Below are 16,523 nucleotides of genomic sequence, written 5' to 3' on the forward strand. Positions count from 1 at the left end.
CACTATAATAGCACATGGATAACCAGCGAATATTTGCTCCATTGTCCTTTGGAACACCTCACTCGCTGTGCTGATTCCAAATGGCATGCGTAGGAATCGGTATCTCCCAAATGGGGAGTTGAACGTTGTCAACATTGATGATTTTTCATCAAGAGAAATTTGCCAAAAAGAGCTTTTCGCATCCAAGACGGAAAAGACAGAGGAATTCGGCATTTTAGATGCAACGTCTTCTACAGTGCGCATGGGGTGGTGTGGACGAAGGAGGGCCTTATTAAGGTCTTTTGGGTCAATGCATAGTCTTATCTCCTCAGAATTCTTTTTGTGGGTTGCCACTAATGATGATACCCATTCAGTGGGCTCCGAGACTGGGGTAAGAACACCCATATTGACCATTCTTCGTAACTCTGCTTCGACCCTGTGCTGCATGGCTGCTGGAATTTTGCGTGCAGGTTTTACAACTGGGTGCACTGCTGGGTTCAGTCTCATTGAATACGTTACTGGAAGCTTACCAATCTCGTCCTTAAAAAGGTCTGAATATTCAGAATGAATTTTGCTTGCAAAGCTTGAAACTTCATCTGTTGTCACATGATGAATTTCTTTGTTGAACGAGACTAGTTTCATTTGTAAACAGTCTGGCAGTCCTATCAATGGTTGCACGTTTCTTTTTATCACGTAGAACGAGAGGTTATATGCCCTTTCTGCTGTGTGGCAGGTGAAAGTAGCAAAGCCTGCTGTGGGTATCACCTCACCTCCATAGGCTATGAGCTTGGTCTTCTTTGATGAGCTTAAATCCTCCCCATTTTTTATTTTCTTGAACAAAGCCTCAGAAATGACATTACATTTGGCCCCTGTGTCTACTTTAAGATCAACTGAATGTCCATTGATGTACACAGTGCAAATTAGTTCAGTCTTTTGAGGGGTGTTCTTTTCCACTGTTTGTACAGCAGCCTTTTCAAGTGACACTCCATCCACATAGTAGGATTCATCTGCGCTATCTGTGGAAGTTTCTTTAGGATTGAGCTGGTCTACGGCTCTTCTCCATCTATTCGGCGTGTGCTTCGGTGTAGTTTTACAGCACTTTTTGAAATGATTCCATTTTTTGCATTTGTGGCACTGCTGACCATATGCTGAGCATTTTTCCTTTTTTGCTTCATGCTTGCCTCCACAACTATTACAATTCAATATTATCTGAGAGCCTGTGCGATCGGAGTTGGATCTTTGTTTAAATCCTTGTGTCATTTTAGTCTTTGTCTTGTGGTACACACTGTCCACGTTAGTGTTGCTTTTAGGCGCTGCAAGAGTCTTTGTGTGCAGATCAGTCAGCTCGTGGATTTGACACAATTCTATCGCTTTGGCTAGTGTTAACTCACTGTCTCTCAATAGAATTTTTCTCATACCATCATTGTTCACGCCGCACACGAGTCTGTCTCTTATGAGTTCATCCGTTAGATCACCGAATCTGCACGTCTTTGCTTTGTTCCTTAAATCACTCACATATGCTTCTATGGTTTCACCAGATTTTTGGTTTCTCATATTAAACTTATGGCGTTCCATAGTTATATTTGTTTGTGGGTTGCATAACTCACGGAATTTCCGTTTTATACATTCTGGTTTCTCTCTGGTTTCAGCCTCCGCGATCATCCGTCGTTGCTCTCCTTCTCCCGTATACACGGCTGGTGCATACACAAACGCGCGCTCCCGCTCGATGGCTTCTGAGCCGGCCAAATTAAGGAGAATAAATGCCTGCGTCTTAGCATCTTTGTCTGAGTGAGCAGCTGCTATAAATATATCGTATTCTTGCTCGAATACGCGCCAGTTCTCACTAATGTTGCCATCAAACACTAGCGGTTCGGGTCTTCGGAAGCCTTCCGCCATTTCTGACGAGGTATGTAAAACTTCTTTTATCAAGTCTTTTCGATGAAACTTGACTTACTTCAAACTCAAAGGCGTTCTCTTTTCCACGAACCGTCTTCTGACACCATGTTGAATGATGGTCACACACAACTTGGTTTTATATAACGTTGATTCTTTACTGGAGAACTGGATGTCAATCACATGTAGTTTTTAGACCAACTAGTGTTCCGCGTCCTATCTACGGATTCACCAAAAGTACAATTGCGATTCAGATATAACTAAGAACATAATCAATGTTCTACAATCTTCTACCGTAAACGCTTGATCCGAAGCAACTTTACATCCATTCTTGATTGAGAAAACCTGCGTTCCCTCACCCGAGGGAGACGCCATAGTTTTCTAAATCAACAAACGGATTTTAACGATTTTTTTGTTTGTTTTTTGTTTGTTTTTTTAAAAATAAAACAAAAATATTTAAGTGATAAATGAGAAAAAAAGAAAACCCCACCATAAAAAAAAGAAAACGGGAAAATTGAAACGAAATCAAGCGCACCGCTCTCACACCCCACGCCACACTCTCGCTTCCCAGCATGCACCACACACGAGAGAGAGAGAGAGAGAGAGAGAGAGAGAGAGAGAGTGTGTGTGTGTGTGTGTGTTATTTCCCCAGCAGGAACAGTCCAGGTGAAGGTGTGTGTGTGTGTGTGAGAGAGAGTGTGTGTGTGTGTGTGTGTGTGTGTGTGTGTGTTATTTCCCCAGCGAGAACAGTCCAGGTGAAGGTGTGTGTGTGTGTGAGAGAGAGAGAGAGAGAGAGAGAGTGTGTGTGTGTGTGTGTGTGTGTGTGTGTGTGTGTGTGTGTGTGTGTGTGTGTGTGAGCAGAGGCTGTGTTCACTGTGCTCTCAGAGAGAGGTGGAGACAGAGGAACACTTCCTGATACACTGTGATCACTATCACAGCATTAGATCAGACTATTTCACTAGATTCCAACAACTAGAACCAAATTTTATGGCACTACCAAATTCAGAAAAATTAAATCATATTCTGGGAGAAAACTCCAGCTCAATCACAACAGCAGCAAAATATGTGACAGCCACAAACTACGAGAGTCAGCCAGTGGACACAACTAAAGTCAGAATCATTCTTATCTCGTCTGAATGTTGGTACAAATGTACATAGGTGTTTTTTTTAATTATTTTTATTTTTTTTTATATAAATGTATTCATGCATTTGTTTACTGATTGATTTATTGAATTTATTGATTATTTGTGTATGTAATGTCCGTTTATGTAATGGCCAATGCTTTGGCAATACTGTACAAGTCATGCCAATAAAGCTCATTTGAATTTGAATTTGAGAGAGTGAGAGTGTGTGTGTGTGAGAGAGAGAGAGAGAGAGAGAGAGAGAGAGAGAGAGAGAGAGTGAGTGAGTGAGGGAGTGTGTGTGAGAGAGTGAAATGTGTGTGTGAGAGAGAGAGAGTGCGTGAGTGAGGGAGTGTGTGTGTGTTAAAGTTTTGTTTCATTATTTGTGTGTGTGTGTGTGTGTGTGTGTGTGTGTGTGTGTGTGTGTGTGTGTGTGTGTGTGTGTGTGTGTGTGTGTTTTCTAGTGTGGATCACGGAGGAGAGTTCATGATGACATCAAGGCTACACAGATGTAAGTCCTCAAACACAGTTTTAGTGTGTCTTGTTGTAAATGTTGCTGTTGTAATGTGTGTGTTCTTGTGTTCAGATGCCGTTGATCTCACACTGGATCCAAACACAGCACACACTCGTCTCGCTCTGTCTGAGGAGAACAGAAAGGTGACGCGTGTGTTAGAGAGTCAGTCGTATCCTGATCATCCAGAGAGATTTGAGTATGGGTATTATCCTCAGGTTCTGTGTGGAGAGAGTCTGACTGGACGCTGTTACTGGGAGGCTGAATGCAGTGGAGATGGTGCTGAAATATCCGTGTCATATAAAGGAATCGAGAGGAAAGGAGTGAGTGACAGTTGGTTTGGACGTAATGAGAAGTCCTGGAGTCTTGAATGCTCTAATCACACAATCTCTGTCTGGCACAATAATAACTCCACTGATGTTTCTGCTGGTTCAGGATCCTGTAAGAGAGTAGGAGTGTTTGTGGACGTGTCGGCCGGCACTCTGTCCTTCTACAGCGTCTCTGACACACACACACTCACACACTTACACACATTCACACACACATTCACTGAACCCCTCTGTGCTGGATTTAGACTTTATTATGACTCTTCAGTGTCTCTGTGTCACATTAAACAACAAACAGACTCTGACTGACACACACACACACACACACACTGACAGTGTGTAATTACATAAACACACACACACTCACTAAACTGCCATTTCTCCAGTTGTGTAACTGATTGTGTGTGTTACTGCATTATCACCGTTATTGATATTCACACACTTTATTTGTGCACAATGTGTTATTAAAATCCTTCAGATGATCTGATTAAAACTGCTGGATCTCACAGGATTATTATAATCAATAATGTGAGATGAATAACACATCATCTATATAATCATAGAGATAACTGTAAAATGAACATTAATCTACTGTCACCTCCAGTATTTCACTGTTAATTCACATGTTTTATTACAGTTTAATCATGTTATTGTAGTTTATGGTCAATAAACGCTTGTTCCTGTTTCAGTCTGAACATGTTTCTTCAGTTGTTGATCTTTGACTGTTATTTTCATTCATGATAAACGTTTGTCACCCTGAGTTTCACTGTTTTTACACGTTTGCTTTTTAATGTCCAGTTTTGACTGAATCACTTTATGAATCTTCATCAAAAGAGAGTTTGGACTGAATCTAATACAGAAGAACTGTTGAACAGGAAAGTAAATGAGTCTGGGACAAATAATCAAAGTCAAAGTAAAAAACACTTTATTTTAATGTGTAATTATATATTTAAGTACTGAGTAATATTAAGTACATGTACGTACTATAGGGTTAGTGTTCATTTATAGTTATTACTATAGTAAATACATGTAACGTGTAACAATGACACTGTAAAATAGTGTTACCAACAAAAACATGTAAAAAACAAAACGTATCAAGTGTTTATAAATGTACGCAGTATTCGTGTTTGTTTCATATAGTTTTAGAAAACGTTTGTATTATTTTCTACAAGTTTAAAAACTGTAATGTGGTTTATGTAAAAATAATATAGTACATATTGTCCTTAAACACCTTTATATGTGAGACTACATCTGAATTATGTTAAAATGATTTTAGCTCTCCAGCTTTCTCACCTTAGGTTTTAAAAATTGCATATAAAAACAATACTCCCAATCTTTTTACATAGGGGAAATTACTTGAGAAAACTTGAGCAGGGTATTATTTTGATAATGTTAAACTGATATTACACTAATAAAAACAACCCATAGGTGGACTTAAACGTAATAAAAAATAAATAGACACTTTATTTTGTTATTTATGTTTGCACTGTTATCCAGCAGTGTCTATGAAAGCACCAGCAGCGGGAGAGAGTTCTGCCATTAACACATCAGCAGACCCAGCATCAGAGTCCCCATCTCTGCTCACCGGTAATGGTCAAATGCTTCATTCAGTAGAACTGACATGTTCTTGAACAGCAAACTATTTTTCTGTCACCTGTCACCCACCAAATAATAATATCTGTCCAAATGCAGACCCTAAGAGTTACACTCATTACACTCATAAAATCATAAATGTTTCATCCTTGAAAACAACAAAATACATTAAATATATGTTGTTTAATTCTACAATTTATTTCCATAGATTACTACATACTATACTATACTATACTAAACTATATTAATTGTATGAACTGTAACTGTACATGGTGGTGTAATGGTGTATTGGTTTTTCAGTTTCACACCATGTATGTCTTTGTGCAGCTTAAGGCTGGAATACACTACATGACTTTTGCTCATATTTTTGCCTCAATTCAGAAACTGATGCTATTGCTGGAAGTCAGAGCCAGCCTACACATTCTGGGCAGTAACATTTCACAGAAAATAATTGTAATATAACAATATTATTTTGTACTTTTGTATGTTGTCATTGCAATGTATTTGCAAAAAAAAAAAAAACATTACAAAATATACTAAATAATTAATGTAAGGTTTAGGTATTTATATAATTTGTGTTATAATGTTAAACCGTGGATTTTAATAAGAAATATTTTACTTCACAATTTAAGTTGTGCAAATTTAAAACCTTAACCATAGCAATGGTAGTGTGACAACAATAAAAACTGCAGTTCCATATATTACACAATTGTATTGATAATATAGTAATAAAGTGAATTGTGCTAATAATTATTAATTAAAGATTTTTTTTGCTGTAATAAATTAAAGGAGTAAAATCCTTCAACACAATGTTTCACAGGCATTATATTTGCATATGCTTGTCTCTGTAATTATTGGTAGCAAATAAAGCAAAAGTAATATGAATGATGTGTACATTAACTTGTGTGTATTGTTATGAACTAATATCCTGCTTTGGCCACTTGTGAGCAAAATGCAAAAATAGGTTATAAAATGAAGAACATCAGTATCAGCATTCGGGGCACTATGATCACATTAATTATCGTTAAGGATATAGATCATGGTGCAAAATAATAATGAATATATATTTATAATATATAAAATATAAATACACTGTAGTTTGTATTGTTCTTCATGAGTAGTATTGTAGTTAATGTTAATGTAAAGTGAGGAAGAAAATAAAGAGTATTTGTCAGTTTTATTCAAATTAATTAATGTTTTAAAATGGGATATAAAACTTGAGATTAATTATTAAGTCTGTGCATACAAATTAATATGCATATGCTAAATGTAATATTAAATATATTGCCTCAACGACCAAAACGTATATGTTAATATATTTATTAAATGTGCAATAAATAATAACCATTATTTTTAACAGTTGTAGGTGTAATGTAATGCCACGTGTAAAATATGGACTATAAAAGTAACAAGTAAGCAAGCGATGCCTCTATAACAATGGTGACAGAGGCTTATGGATAATGTAGACCCTTCAGTTATTCACATCTGCAAAGAGTTAGAAAATGTAGATGTGACACAGTAGCTCAGGGTAATAATGACTTTTACTTATTTATTTTAATTCATCTGAAAAATATTTCATTTCCAGACTCAAAACTCAAAATCTGATTTTGGGAAGATGATGAATCCAACGCTTCCAATGTTTGTGCTAAAACTTTAAAGCTCTTCTTCAGAAAGTTGTGGACTGCAGTTGTCCTCACTCTCCTCTTCATCATCTTCCTCCAGCGAGAAGAAGGAAGGGTGTGTGTTGAGACTGCCATCGGTGTTGGTGATGCTGCAAGTTTCTGCTGGAGAATGTGCCGCTTGTGTAAGATACAGCAGTATCTTGAGGTAAAGAGTGAAGAAAATTGACATTGATAATTAAGCAGCATTTCATAAAAAAAATAACAGCTAACAAGTATTGTGATTTTTTTTGAAGCAATATTTACAGGAAACTATAACATCCTGGTTAGTGGGATCACCATATTTTTGCACATTAAATAAAAAACATTTATTGTACATACTATGGATCTTGATGTCCTCTTTAGTCTCCCGAAGAAGACTGTCCAGTTTGTCCAATGTTTTTTTTAGATGTTGATAATGCTGAGTCATCTCTTTTACAATGATCATCTTCTCCTCCTCCATGCGCCTGACCAGCAGGACTTGCTCAAACAGTCGCCTCTTCAAGCGGAGACTCGACACTATTTCTGAAAATAAAAGTGGAGGGGAAAAAACTTCAAACACTAACACACAACATATTCAGCTTTACGTCTAGCACAGTGTTCTTCACTAGTCATTCTGAGGGCCTTGAGAATAATATTGATGAAGAACTTTATAAGGGTAATAATATAACAATATCCTAACTGTATCATCCCTTAAGTATGCATATAATAATGCAGCCAATACACATAATTGACAACAACTGAAACATCACACTACAATATAACAGAAAGTTAAAGAAATGCTCATCCCAGTATTAAGATTTTTTATTTGTATTAAAGACATATTGAAAGGATATCTAATTGGTAGGCAGAGTTATTTCATGCTTGGGTTGGATTTTGCCATTTCAGAATAGATATGGTTTTCTTCTTAAATGTGTTTGGCTATTGCAGCTCTTATATATAAAAGAAAAGTGATGACCACTACTAGTATAGAGTGTGTGTTACAGGAGTAACAATAACTATCAGATTATCACTATGGGCCAGTTGTTCAAAACATTTAATCTGGATCAAAAGTATCCGGATTTGGAAATCCCATTTTTTCTTGTTCAGGATCAGGTGATCCGTCTTACTTTTATGCCGGTTTTTCAAAGCAACATTGGACTGGATCACCCTGATCCAGATACACAGTTTTCAAGATTACCAAATCCAGATTACCAGTGCTCTAAATGGGACAACATATCACAATGTGGGCTAGCAGCGATGTGAAGAACAGGTAGAAGAGCCAACATGGGGTCACTGTAAGTGTTTCTTATTTTGAGACAAAACACAAAAATAACATAAACATCCATTCATAATTTCTTTTATGACCCTCATCTGAGCCACAGCACATAAAACACACATATATACATTAACAAATACATTGTGGATAGTTAGAAAAATAAAATGGCTGAATGTCCAATAGTTAACAAAATAAAGAATGTTCAGGGTTCTTCTTCATCTCTGATGATTGTTTCTTTGAAATTAATATCCGGAGATGAACGACAGAAAAATGGAATATATTATTTTTGTTTGTTACTGAAATCTATTTGGGTGATTATTTCATGGGGACAAGATCATTTTTATTTTATTTTTACTTTACTATATTATACTGAATAGCTTAATTGGTAGCCTATGTCTACTTTATCACTGTTAAAACGGTTACACAAGTCAAGTGCAAAATATAAATAAAAGTAAATACACTAAATAATACAAATGTATTATTTGACCAATTTTAAAGTTTTACTACATTTTCTTCCTGGAATCCACCTTGAAATCCTGTTGGGATCAGGATGATCCTGTTTTTTTGGATCAAAGTTATCCAAATCCTACTGACAAGTTTTGAACAACACAAACTGAAGGTTTGATCCAGATTAAAACTAGGATTGGATTGCGTGATCTAATCTGATTTCAGATTCCTTCTTTCCCTTTTGAACAACCCATTTTCAAGATTTGATCCAATCCGAGAACCAAAATCTGATCAGCTTACCTTTGAACAACTGGCCCTATGTCTTCATATGGGAACATTACAGATCATTTTTTAGAGAGCAACAGAATATATAATGTGTTATTCTTTACTGTATGTTGCACCTTTTTTACTGGGTGGCAGTGTTAAATTGCTGAGTGTTATTACTTGTATTAACAATCAACTGAATTTTGTGAATTCAAAAAAGCACAAAAATAAAACACATTAATTAGCATCTCCTTGTGCTTCCCAAGGCAGAATAAAGTCATCAGAGAGACTGCACGCTGCTTCGGTGTCAGTTTTCTCTTCACAGCCAGGAATGGTGTTGTACAGCACTATCTTCTCTCTGAGTGTCTTTCTGAGCTCACCAAGTCTTCTCCGTTTGCATTGCCTTGTTTGGTTGCTGTCTGTAAGTAAAAAAAAATAACAATTACAAAATGCAAGTTGAGTGATGTAGTATCAAACACCATTTTGTCGACACAGATCATGCTTCTTTCTGCGGATGGAATAAATAATCTCATGGATTTCTCTCTGGAGCTCTTCCTGGCTACTGTGAGTCCTGTGTGTCTCTTGAAAACCAGAAATAAGCAAAGTTGACCATTACAGAAAACACAGTATCACTGCAAAAATGTAGACAAATATATATGGAAATGTAAACACCAGCGACTATATTACATACCAGCGGCTGCCCATTGCTTGCCATCACACACCCACCGATCTGCATCCTCCATAGAGATGTTCAACTCCTGCTTGAGACTCTCAAGATCGGCTGCTTCCATTTCTGCTCTCTGTGTAGTCGATTTAAAAAGAGAAAAAAATTACAGAAAACATAGTATCACTGCAAAATTAACCACAATTGCCCCTGAAAAAAATGCAGGGATCAGGAAGCATATCCTGCAAACAACCCTGCAGTTAAACCAGAATGACCAGTACTGTTGTAGCAGTGTGATCACTGATAGTGATGTTAACTATGTTTAAAAAGTTCATAAGCATATATATATATATATACACACACACACACCCCCAACACACACAGACACTAAATACCGTATATACCCGAATATAAGACGAGGTTTTTGTCCTAAAAATAGGCTGAAAAATGGGGGGTCGTCTTATATTCGCGATATAGACAAAATCACGGGGGGAAAGAGAGAAAGAACAACTGAATAAATATGAAATAGTGACTGAAACATGACCCATTAAGACAAATGATTTCGGCTATACCCCACATAGCAAACAGACTTGGCCCAAATGTGGCCTCATCATGGCACTGCTGGCGTGTTGCCGGCACTGGCATACATCATGTCAGCCAACTGTGGGCCATGCGTGGCAATGATGGCACTGCATGCATGACGGCAGACAACATTTGGGCCGATTGTGGATAGGAGGTGTGTGGCCCAGATCATGTCAGCCAACTGTGGGCCAAGTGTGGCAATGATGGCACTGCATGGCAGACAACATTTGGGCCGATTGTGGATAGGAGGTGTGTGGCCCAGATGATGTCAGCCAACTGTGGGCCAAGTGTGGCAATAATGGCACTGCATGCATGACGGCAGACAACATTTGGGCCGATTGTGGATAGGAGGTGTGTGGCCCAGATCATGTCAGCCAACTGTGGGCCAAGTGTGGCAATGATGGCACTGCATGGCAGACAACATTTGGGCCGATTGTGGATAGGAGGTGTGTGGCCCAGATGATGTCAGCCAACTGTGGGCCAAGTGTGGCAATGATGGCACTGCATGGTGGCAGACAACATTTGGGCCGATTGTGCATGGGAGGTGTGTGGCCCAGATCAGTGTAGCAATTATGGGCCATACTTTGTGTACTGGACAATTATAAGAATTTAGGCCGCTGCTGTATATTCAAGGATTGTCCCCCCCACTACCACAATTTTTCATGAGAGAAATAAAACAGTTTAAAGTGTTGTCCATGGATGGTGCAGTTATCAAAACTACGAAAGAGATGTAAAGATTGTAATAATTAATAACAATAATAATATGAATTGACTTATGAGTCAGTGAAAAAAGCTATGTCCAGAAAAAAATTATAAATAATTAATAAATATAGCATTTAGTTTTCAGCAGTGTTCACAAAATTCAAAAATCATTTAAAAATTCAAAAATCCATTTGACCTGAACAAAATATACATATTCCTAACATGACAATTGAGTTACATTTTTTTTAATTATTTATTTTAATCACATACAAAATAGTCTAAGTTTTCCATACTCATTAGTTTAAGCACCACAAAATCATGTTAAAACTATATATATATATATATATATATATATATATATATATATTAAATATGTACAGTTAACTGCAGTGGCGTGCACAGACCTCCTCCGGGGCAGGGGCGGAAGGACCAAAAAGGGCACTTTTAAAAAAAATATTTTATTTTTAAAATAAATCACCTGTATTTAAAGCAGTATCCGTCTGTCTGTTGTGTTTTATCTATTTTAATGACTTCCTCACAATTATTTGGAATATCTCACTCGATGGAGAGCAGCAGTAGGTCAGAGAGCCTCTCTCGGAAATGATGATAATATAACTAAATACTATTTACATTACCAAACAAAACAGAGAATCAAGTCGGTAATTATGAGGAATTCATGTTAAGTTATGTTGATGTTATAAATTGTAGGCCTATGTTTTCAATAAAGTGTTAGCTATCATGAAATCAGTAACACTTTACAATAAGGTTTCATTAGTTAAATTTATTAACATGAACTAATAATGAACTACACTTCTACACAATTTATTAATCTTAATTAATATTAATTTCAGCCTTTACTAAAACATTATTAAAATCAAAAGTTGTATTTGTTAACATTAGTTAATGCACTGACTGTGACATAACATGAACAAACAATTAAAAGTTGTATTATTATTAACTAAGATTAACAAATAGGCCTACAGTAGCCTAACAAATGTTTAGTTTAGTTTCAGACACAGTTGAGCTAACAAACAACAGCACAGTCTGAGGTGTAGGCTGAAGCTCTTGCTTATAATGCCTACCTTTTTAAAACATCTCATATTTTAATAAAAAATAAAAATAAAAATAATTATTGTCTTACATCATTATAATGTTGACAAACAAATATAAACAGAATACAAAAACATTAGTATTTCCTATGCAATACCGTTGCACAATCCAAATACAACAAAAGCAGCTTGTTCATTTATCATTCTTTAAATGGTTTCATATAGTTTCAGTGCATTATTTTTTAAATAGTTTCTTTAACTTATTAAGTGCCCCACATATTTTTAATTCCTCATGACAGCTATTCCATAGATTTACACCTTTAACTGAAATGCAATGGTATTTTGCATTGGTCCTATGTTCTTTTTGAACTGTACAAGTTCCCCTTAAGTCATGTTGGCATTCTCTTTCTGTGAACAACCCTTGGATACTTTCTGGCAATTGATGATTTTTTACTTTGTACATGATCTGTAATGTTTTTAGTTGTTTTGCATGATTAGTTAATGTTAGTTAATATGAATAATAAACAAATGAACCTTATTGTAAAGTGTACTATGAAATCAAAGATATAAATTCCTTACAATTTAGAGCTGGACATGGACTTTTCCTTGGACATGAAATTTCCTTTCACTAGATGCATTTCCCCAAGCTAATTACACTTGCTATGGCCTGGACAAAAACGAATGACATTGTCAGACTCAGAATGCGGCTGAAATTGAGTAATAGGCCTACTTTTATGATTGTTAAGCATAACTCACATGCTGCCGCAACTTTTACAGTAGCATAGTAGGATAAATGTAACTTTTCCGTATTAGCTTAATGTTACCTGCTGCCGTGCAGTTTGAAGACTCGCGGCGAACTGCTGCGTACATAGCGCTGAAAAAAAGAACTCCGCCTACTGCCACTTCACCTCCGCCAAATGCTTCCGCCAAAAAAATAATATTTCATATTTGTTTGTATTATTATTGTTCGTGGCAATGGTGTATAAGTGTATTGTTATTTATTATAATATTTATTTTAATAATAATTATTATTTACATTTATCAGAGAGGGGCACAATACATTTTGAGACAAAAGGGGCAGGGGCTTGAGCCCCCCCGGCCCCCCCACTGTGCACGCCACTGGTTAACTGTGCAGTGAACTATTGTTTATTTTGGTGCGATCTCCACGGTAACAGCAGCTTTCTGGTTGGTGGATGAGGTTCACGTGATGCGTCGTTTGAAATTTCTCCCGCTGAAGGGTGAAGAAGACGTCTGACAACCGAACCGCTGTTCAGGTAAGAAGCTAAAGTTATTTTGTGCACGACCCTATTTTTTTTTTTTTTTTACAGTCTATATATTGTGTACGACCTAACATTAGATGTAATACATACAGCAGATATGCAACCACATGGGTTCTCTTTTGCACTCATGCCGAAACAGATCAAGCCTGCGATGTGTTTACAGCTCTCTTAACGTTATTTTTTTAGTATTTTTATTTAACCTTAACCTCGATTAAAAATCGACCGTGGCGGGTAACGTTACGAAGGTTATTTTGGCAGGATATGTAATGGCAATCTTTACAAAATAGAAGAACATCTCTTTTTTGGAGCTTTTTTAAATAACGTTAACTTACATGAATTCAAACTCGGATGTCAACTTCTTGTTCTTTATTGAAGTGAACTTTTGCCTAGGCTAACAGTTATATAATGTTACCATATAATTTGGTTTTCATTATAACAACAATTATGACACAAGTAAAAAATATAATACAAATGTAATATAGTGCACATATTTAGCAAAATACTATATAGCTATTTTTTCTAGTCAACTATAGCAATTGTTTTCTGGCCCAGCTCCGGGCCACACAATCACTTTTCCCTCGGCCCAAGTACCGCAAAGAATGACGGCCCTGAAGTGGCCCAGAACTGGATTAAAGACAAGGGTCACACATGGGCCATAACTGGCCCGAATCTCAGCCAGTTAGTCACCCTCAACTGGCCCTGAACTGGGCCAAAACAGGTTTTATTATTGGTACCAATTCTCAGCCATAAGTTAACCATATCGACACCATTTTAACCGGCCTGCGGGTCATTCAGTAGTGCCACATTATAAGCAATCATTTCCTGTATAAAGTTTTACCTAAGCAACCTTATTTTAATTTGTTACCTAGTAGGTGGATGAATATTTGTATATGTAGGCTATTTATTAATTTACTATTTTGTCTTTTAGCTGCTGTGAGGAAAAAATCATCCGACACATGCCACTGATCAGGAGATAGAAGCAACAATACAAAGATGGCTTCAGCTTGCTCCTGATAGAGATGAAGGAAGGAGCGCTTGAGGAGAAGAGAGGGGCTGCAGAGCTGTACTTTACTTCCTGAGGACAGTCCTAAATAGCATCACTTTCTTCCTCAAACATACAAACATTCTTATGTGCAAATTTGTTTTAAGTAATTTTTTTTTATTTGCTCTGTTTGTTGAGAGTAAAATTACATCATAATATGTTTAAATTTCAGTGCTAGATTCATTGATAGATTAATTTAGTTAGAATTGAAAAATGTTGTACATAGTTGGCTGTTCAGGCAACTAAAATAGTGTTTGTGCATTACAACTAAAATAGGGGACTTGTGCATTAATACAATAAGTAAACTACTGTTTAAGACAGACCAGAACATTTTGAAATTAAATGCACTTTGAGGTGGTAATAAGATGTTAAGCTTTGAATGTACTAAAAAAATAGAAAATAATAATAATTTATTATTATTGGCTTGTGCCTATTGTTAAATAAACTATTTTTGAGAATTTAATTTTCTTGTGCCTTATTTGTTCACATGGGTTGGGTAAGATTAGGCTGGGTTATGGCTCAGTTTTGGGGTTTCTGGTTAAAGGGTGGCGTCGATATGGTTAACTTATGGCTGAGAATTGATACCAATAATAAAACCTGTTTTGGCCCAGTTCAGGGCCAGTTGAGGGTGACTAACTGGCTGAGATTCGGGCCAGTTATGGCCCATGAGTGACCCTTGTCTTTAATCCAGTTCTGGGCCACTTCAGGGCCGTCATTCTTTGCGGTACTTGGGCCGAGGGAAAAGTGATTGTGTGGCCCGGAGCTGGGCCAGAAAAAATTTGCTATGTGGGACTTGCATGTAAAATTAGAAAAGCAACATTCTGTGTTTAACTGAATTAAAACGCTGCTCCTCTCTGCCGAGCGAGACGCAGAGAGAGCGAGAGAGAGCGAGCGAGAGAGAGCGAGAGGTGCGCGCGCGCGCGAGATGCAGAGCGAGAGAGAGGTGCGCTAGACGCAGAGAGAGAGAGAGAGAGAGAGAGAGAGAGAGAGAGAGAGAGAGAGAGAGGTGCGCGTGCGAGACGCAGAGCGCAAGAGAGAGAGAGAGAGAAAGGTGCGCGCGCGCGCGCTGGTAGAGAGAGAATGAATTATCACTGCAATTTTCAAATAAAATTATTTTCTGTTGAAAACCAAATTTTTTCCACAAAAATCTCTTTTTGTCCCAAAAATAAGTCTGGAAAATGGGGGGGTCGTCTTATATTCAGGGTCGTCTTATAGTCGGGTATATACGGTAAGTGGTTTTAAACTTGTCCTTGAGGATACCCAGCACTACACATTTTGTAAATCTCACTTATATGACACACTTGATGTAACTCATCAGCTCATTAGTAGAGACAGCAAGACCTGAGTTGTGTGTGTCAGATAAGGGAGACATACTGTACACAATGCAGTGCTGGGGTCCTCCAGGACAGGTCTGAAAACCACTGCATTAAAGTATTTCAATAACGTTTACTACTTTTGACTTATGAAACGTGCATATTTACCGAGATAATAATCAAGCTACATTTTTCTGATGCTGTAAGGATGTTTCATTAAAACATTAAAACGTAAACTTAACTCACACACAGTACCTCACATTTGCCAGTGTGAGCCTTGGCATGCATTACAGATAGAAAAGGCTTCATCATGGTAAGTGGTTGGAGCTCGGATAACTTTTCTGCCATCTTTTCCAAATAAGGCCAGTGCCTGTAAAGGGAAAACTGCCAAAACTGGTAAGGAGACAAACCAGGATCTAAGTGACTAGTACAATTCCTGTAACACTACAGTATGTAGTCATATGTATGGTAATTTGTCATATCAGTCCTGATAAGGTAGTAGCCATATTCATTTTCTAATTCCATAATATAAAAAATGTGTAATTTTTAGCTAGTCATGGTGTTATTCCCATGCATGGCATATATTAATAAAGGTAAAACATCAGTAAAAACTTCAGTTATCATAATGTTAAAACATTTGGGTGTTTTGGCATCTATAAAACTATTAGGCTTTTATAATGAAGTTTGGGTAAAAGGAAAGTTACCTATTGGATGGAAAGAGTCAGTGATTATTCCTATTAGGAAACCTGGGAAAGGACCAAGTCAAATCCAAAGAATTATCGGCCAGTAGCATTGACCTCACATATAGGAAAGATAATGGAAAGAATGATTACAGAGAGAA

The sequence above is a fragment of the Squalius cephalus genome (genome assembly GCF_949319135.1).
Source record: "Squalius cephalus genome assembly, chromosome: 1".
Taxonomy (NCBI): domain Eukaryota; kingdom Metazoa; phylum Chordata; class Actinopteri; order Cypriniformes; family Leuciscidae; genus Squalius; species Squalius cephalus.